The following is a 6,000-nucleotide window of genomic DNA, read 5'->3' as shown; positions in this document are numbered from 1 at the left end:
TAAATTCGTCCTCTGGCAGGCCAAGCATATCTGGTACCTGCAGAGGGCTAGCTCCCCCGTTTCCACTGTTAGTGCTAAGCTAAGCTAATAAACTGTTTGTGTGTCTGTACAGACAGTCACTGGTGTAACTTTAATAAGAAGATAAGCACTGTGGCTATTTACTGAACATTTACCAGGTTCCAAACTAATTGACAACATGTCAAAGTACAAATTGCAACACTGGCCCCCAACTTCAGAGGACAGAGGGGCTGAGTGGATAAATACTTCATTTCTGACAACAACACGTGTGGATTCTCCATCTAACTGCTTTTTTAGAGAGGGTTAGTAACACTGACAGACTGATACAGGCTGACGGTGACCAGATTTCAAACTCAAAAGCTGTTGTTTATTTTGTAAATTGTCCTGTTGAACCTGGCATTAGCATGCTGCATGGCTAATGTTGCACAGGGTGGGGCAAAGTTGGACTAATGTTGAAATACTGAGGAAGAGTCAAAAGAAACTGTGTGACCTCATTTGAAACCAAACAAATAAAGAAAGGCTGGATGCCAGAAACTGTTTTCATGTTGTTTTTTGTAGAAGTTTATATTGTAGTGCTACATTAGCTCAGCCAGCATTAGCTTTATTTGTATACAGAAGCTGGTGTGACCTTCACTGCAGGGGTGTGTGTGTGTTGTTACTGTATGTACCCTATGGCCGGAGATACGGTTGCTTTTGATGTGTTTGTTTACTCATCCATATGCAAACGCGAATACAAACGCAAACCCTGTGGCTAAAGGTATAACGCTACAAAGTAATATAGCTATGTGTGAAAAAGAAGTAGTCAAAAAGCTGGAATTCATTTGTTTGGCAATGTTGTGTGACTTTGATTAACACCAATTTGGGTTACCAGGTAAACTCTCCCAGCTGTGGCTGATTTTATTGATAATGTGCTGATTTTTTTCGGCCAACCAAGATTTTCTTTGCTTGACTACATCCCTCAGAGAGTAAGCAAATCAGTATACTTCCCAAATGTCACACTTTTCCTTCAAATGATGAAGCATTGTATAAACATTAAATAATGGTAAAGGTGCCACCTTAAACCTAGATCATCTCCTGCTCTCCAGTTCCACTGCACTTAATTTATCTCTCTCTGCTCATGTCAGGTCATTTAGGTTCATTACCCGTCGGTGGCTGATGATGAGCGGTGAGTGCCTGGCTGGAGTTTAGTGTCATGCGCTTCCTCATTGTGTGTGACATGTGGGTCCCAGCTCTCCGGTCCAGCGCTTGAATTATTGAACAGGTTCTGTTAAACTGACCTGATGGTGACCTGGAGCAGTGACACGGTGTGAGAGGTGGACAGAGTGAGACCGAATCTTTCCCCCCCGCAGGCCATACGATACAGGGCGCGATTGGAGCGTATTAGTGAGAATATATTAATAAATCATCAGTTACAACTAGTGGCAGACAAGGGTTGGCTGAGGATAAGAATTGAAAGTGATTTGCTGGCGTATTTATTGCGTGCGTTGTGCACTCAAGGGGCGCACACGTTTTCTATGGCTGCTCATTTCCCATTCTGATTGTTGCTGCAGCTGATTATCAAATAGTGAAAGAGCAAAGCAATTCCCTGTGTGTGTGTGGCGTGTACTGCAAGCATCAGGTGGGTAATTTCTCAGCATCGTGCCCACTCCTGCCTCACCATAACAAAGACACAGCCTTGTTAATTTTCAGAAAGTCGCTATGTGTTTATGCAAGTATCAATGTCAAGCAACAGAACAACAAAAGAAGCAAAAAAATATATAAATATAAACTAAAACAAGTCAACCTACATAAAGACATGAGGTGGGAACGTAAACAGAAATGCAAGGCTACAGCACTCGTTCACTCTCCTCCAAATGAGCACTGAAGACCAGTTTGTGCATGTAAGGATAGCTGAGAGATAATGGTAGTCCTTGAGCTAATGGGAGGGCTGTTCGGCTGAGAAGTTGTTACTGTCAAAGATGAAAAAGTAGCTGAAGCCTCCCCTCTGTCTCTACAGTGCCATAAATCTCCAAACGTCACTCACAGCATCCTCCCGAAGAGAGGGGATGGAACTGTTTCCATATGATTACACAGAATATTGCTCAGTGCCCTTTTCTTGCACACGTTTCTTAAATAAAATAAGCATGCAAATATGTTCTATAGGTGTGTCAAAAGTTCAGAACAAAACATCAGGAAGACTTCGATATCCATAGGTTGCACATTCTGTTCTCAAGCAGAAGATACAGGTACTTGTGTAAAACTGTGAAAGACATTTCTGGAGATTGTTTGTCACCCTTTTGAGCTTCCCTCTCTTGTGTGTTTTGTCTTGTTATGTCTTTTACATACTTTTTAGCATTACTGCTTCTTTTTCGTCATGTTAGTTTTTCAGCTTGTGGAATATTTTATGCTGTTTTGCGTCTTGTTATGTGTTGTTTTTCGTCTTATGTCTTTTATGTCTTCTTATATCTTTAACATCTGACTACATCTTTTACATCGTCCCTCATCCTGTTACATCTTGTCCATCTTGTTATATCTTTAATGTTGGTTTTTGTCTTGATGTATGTTTTTCGTCTTGTTATGTCTACCATCATTTTATATCTTATTGCATCTTTTGAGTCTTTTTACATCCATTTTTGTCTTATTGCTTTAATATCATTTTTCATCTTGTTATGTCTTATTTGTCTTTTAAGTCATTGTTAAATCTTTATCGTCTTGTTATTTCTTTAACATTGTTTTTTATCCTGTTAGGTCTTTTTCATCTTGTTACATTGTTTTTGACTTGGTACGTGTTTTATGTCTGGGTACATCTTTTACATCACGTTTCATCAATTTACATCTTTTTCATCTCTTTAACATTTATTTTTGTCTAATTGTCTTTTTTGTCTTGTTACATTTTTTTGTCTTTTACACCATTTTCATCCTGTCATCCATCCTGTCTTCCTTTTACACTGTTTTTCGTCTTGTTTCATCTTTTTCATCTCATGTCTTTTTTGTCTTATGTCTTTTGCATCCTTTACGTTGTTTTCATCTTGTTTCATCTCTCATGCGTGATATGCACTGATGGACAGACCAAAGCATCATCTTTTCTATGTGTTATTGTCCATTTATACTGAAATCAGTCTTGGTGTTGGAAAGGCAGTCCACAATGATGCAAAATGGAAATAATTAATAAATTATTAAAACCCTGTTATGAAAATGTAAAGAGTAGAAAATGCAGATTTTTGCTCAAATGTTGGGAGTAAAAGTAAAAAGTTGTGAGAAAAATAAGTACTCAAGTAAAGTACAGATACCTGAAAAATCTACTGAAGTACAGTAACAAAGTATTCGTACTCAACTTCTTGTCAACTTCCCTAGAATAAGCCCAGATGCTTTTCCTGTAGCAGCTTCAGACAAGAAATCTACCTTTTCTTCATTCCCTGTTGGTGCTCCTCTCCCACATGTTGCCGTGAAAAGACGAGTGCTCATCCTTTATGAGTTTCAAAAGGCAGCAGGGCTCCATCTTAAGCTGAATCTTGAAAATGATCGTCTTCGTGGCTGGCAGCTACTTTCAATCTACATGCAAGAGAGCAGCCAGTGTCATCTCAATACACGACTCTGTGTGCTTTGTCACTGTTCCCTCGAGACCTGGCTTTTCCTTTTCTATCCAGCCCTCAAAACCGAAAGAGAAATGTAGACCTTTGATTGCAAACACATACATAGAAAGGTTTAGAGTGTCATATATGCCTCCTTAGGTGTGCCTCCACTCTCAAAATCTACCCAAAAATACACCATACCTAACACACGCCAATTTTCCACTTCCACAGGCTACAGCTGAAAGGCATGTTCTCAACAGCCTGTTAAACAGAAAGTGAATTCCTCCAAGCACGTTTTAACCTTGACATCTGCCAAGCATCTGTTTCGTTACGTCCGCCTCCGAGCTGCAGACCGGTCAGCTCTGAGCTTCAGAGACAGACAAAATTAAAAGCACATAAACTCGAAGATAAAAAGCCCTACTACCGTGATAATGATCAGTTCTGCAATTTTCCAGGGTTTTTCACATCGCTGTGTGCCCCAAGACGCTGCTGCGCATTGATTTTCTAAAAAGTAAATAATAAGCAGCCAAGAAATAGATAAAAATGAGTGTGTGTGAGAAAAAATAAAGTGTAGCCTACAACTGGCAGCAAAGAGTACATTAGAGAAGTCTTTCTCTGAAGAGGAGAGTGATGGAAAGGTTTTCATGCAATCTTTTGCATTGTTGCAGTTCACAATAGATTATTAACTCTTTCCCTACCAGTGTTTTGTAGTAAAGTTGCCAGCCAGCGCCAGCATTCTTGACAAAATCCAGTGATTTTTCAACACCAACATAATATTCAGTTCTATGAATATGTTAACATTAATATATATATAATATATACATGTTATATCAAAAGAAATAACAGATCTTCTAGTTTCAAACACACAAAAAAACATTTTGTTCTGGCTTCATTCATTCTTTTTTATAAGCACTTGAATGTTGGTTGGTTGCTAAAAAAAAATTCCACTTTTCAGACAAAAAAACAGAGAAAACTGTGTTTTTGTGAAAGAGACATTTTCAAGCAGAATATCGACTTCACATTTTTATTTTTGGCTTTTTATCACTTTATATTAAGTGTATGACATCACTGTCGCCAGTGTGGTTAACACCAGTGTGGTTTGTGTGTCCTGCCCCCGCCTAAAACACTGTCTGGGAGGCCCAGGGCCTGGGATCACTGTCTGCCCCGGCGCGAGTTCCAGGGTCTGCGGTGTTAGCAGCCTCACTGTGTCCCGGCTGCTGTGGAGGTCTGGTGACCGCAGCGCGAACAGTCCCATTCTGTGCCTGGATGGCAGCGCTCTCTCACCTGGCAGCTGCGTGACTCACAGGGGGCGCAGCGCGAGCAGCCCCTCTCTGTGTCCAGGCTCTGTGGCCAGATCATGATGCTCTCTGACCAGCATATCTGCAGCTGAGTACCTTTGTTTTCATGCTAAATAACACCACCTTCTTCTTCTTCTGCTCAGTTCCAGTGGTTCTCTTCTTCTTCAAGTGACAATTTTTCAAGAAAGCAAGTATTTACAAAATGTTGAACTACAGTATTCATTGACTAAAACCAGTTTGGTAGTTTTGTCTTCCTTCTTGTGTCTGAAATGTATTTCATAAGTCTTACATGAGAAAAAAGGAAGCTAATCCTGCATTTGAACACAGTATATATTATTGAATACTGCATTGATATTATAGAACCTTTCATCGTTGAAGAACAAAAAGCAAAATACATGATATAGAGTCACCTCAGGGGCTTTGTATAAGTCATCCAGCTGTGAATGAAACAGAAAAAAAAACTGGGAGTCGATTCCTTCAAGGTTGCTGTTGGAGAGAGGAAGATGGGCAAAACAAGATGGCTTTTCCAGTTATCTCACAAGAATGTATGTTACTTTCACAGACAAAGGATATGCCATCTTGCCTCCACTCTCCTTTCTCCTTCACTCCGCTGCAGCAAACTATTGACCTTCATTAAATGTGCTGTGAACTTAAAAGGACAGAAGAAAGGGAAACTGGACTACAATATGTGAGCCATGTGCTTTCTGTCTGTCCTGGCCATAATCCTGCAGTGAAAACATGCTGTTTCTCTCCAGACTCTTTTCTCTGGCTGTTTTTTTTATTTTCTCATACAAAAGCAACACCCAAGGCAAATGCTACCATGTTTTCTTTCTCCTCACATACAGTTGAATCAGCTGCTCCTCAGATTATGAGAGGTATATGCCGCTTCCACTTGAAAGCCCCCGAAGATGATTTCACTACACGAGTCTGTGTTCAGCATAAATGTGCGGTTTGTTTGACAGCAATCTGAGAGTATTTGGGTCAAAGAAATGTCGAGAGTCTGACCTGTGAAGTCTGCTTCCATCCAACATCAAGAGCACAAGAGTTAAAGATGTAGCAACTATGAGAAATTCATACTGAAAGGAATATTCTGGGCAGCAGATGCTTCAAAGCAAATGCTCAGCAGTGTGTGT

Source organism: Lutjanus erythropterus, chromosome 12, assembly GCF_056507025.1.
Source record: "Lutjanus erythropterus isolate fLutEry1 chromosome 12, fLutEry1.hap2, whole genome shotgun sequence".
Classification (NCBI taxonomy): domain Eukaryota; kingdom Metazoa; phylum Chordata; class Actinopteri; order Lutjaniformes; family Lutjanidae; genus Lutjanus; species Lutjanus erythropterus.
Note: the sequence above shows the minus strand (reverse complement) of the source record.